The sequence below is a fragment of the Mus pahari genome, chromosome 9 (assembly GCF_900095145.1).
Source record: "Mus pahari chromosome 9, PAHARI_EIJ_v1.1, whole genome shotgun sequence".
Classification (NCBI taxonomy): domain Eukaryota; kingdom Metazoa; phylum Chordata; class Mammalia; order Rodentia; family Muridae; genus Mus; species Mus pahari.
Genome location: NC_034598.1, coordinates 89,875,898 through 89,877,016, shown reverse-complemented (window position 1 = coordinate 89,877,016; position 1,119 = coordinate 89,875,898).

The window sequence follows — 1,119 nt, the reverse complement described above, 5'->3', positions numbered from 1 at the left end:
CCTTGGTTTATACGTTCTTTGTTCTGTAACAAATACAGTCTCATGTAACTACTTCCACAGTAGACTATGACACCTTGGGGGGGGGGTAACCTGAGTCTGTGTTCTTGAACTATGGTCACTCATACTTGGTTCATAAAGGCGATGTCTTATTCTCTTTGTTGTAAGGGTATATGGTCTTTTTGCATTGGTGGACAAAGCCGTCAGTCTCCCAGTCTAACTCAGTGCCATTTCTACTATGTCATTCTGGCCTTTGAATGTCCTTGTCAGTGTTGACTAAAGAATCTGACATTTAGGTCATTATTGTTAATAGCCATCACCATGTTGGAGGCCTCCAAGGACTCCTGCTGCTTCCTCTGTCCTGACAGCTTACCCAGGAAAGTGTTCTTATTATCCCATCTTATGATTGCGAAGATGGAGCAACAGAGGACAAATGATTTCCCCTGCATCTTAAAGGATAATGAAGTAGGACTGAGATTTAAATTCAGTTCTCTCTGATTTACTCACAATGCAAACTCATACACTTAAGAATTCCCCAGAGCCATCTTTTCTTGGAAAAGAGTATCTAATAGCATCCTTTAAGGCTGCTGGCCTTAAATGATCTTGCTTGATATGAGTAACATTGTTACCAGGATCTCAGTCTCTTCAATGCCTTTTCCCTGCCTGGTCCACAGTAGAGTCAGATGTAATCCTTTTTATTTAAGCCCCTCCCCTCTTAGTTACTAACCTCCTTATGTCCCTCACACAAAATTCTTTGATTAATTTTGGGGGGTAAACTGGCAGCATCAGGCAATCTAAACAGTAATTTTAGCACCCTGGAGGAGTCACTGGTGAGGACATCATGTGACAAGCCAGGGATGGTTGGGCAAGACAAGAGTGTGGAGGCCGTGTGGGCTGTTTCCTTCCTTAACCCCCCAGATCCAGGCAAACAAAACACCTCATAAATAATCTCTTCCACGGCTTCGCTGCCAGCTCGGAATGGGCTTGGAGTCTATTTGGCTTTTTTTTTTTTTTTTTTTTTGTATATGGTGTGAGTGAAACGCTGTCGTTTAAAATTGCCCAGATCCCATGTTATGAGAACAGGTGGACCTGAATTTGGAGCAAATTAAAGGCGAGGCTGAG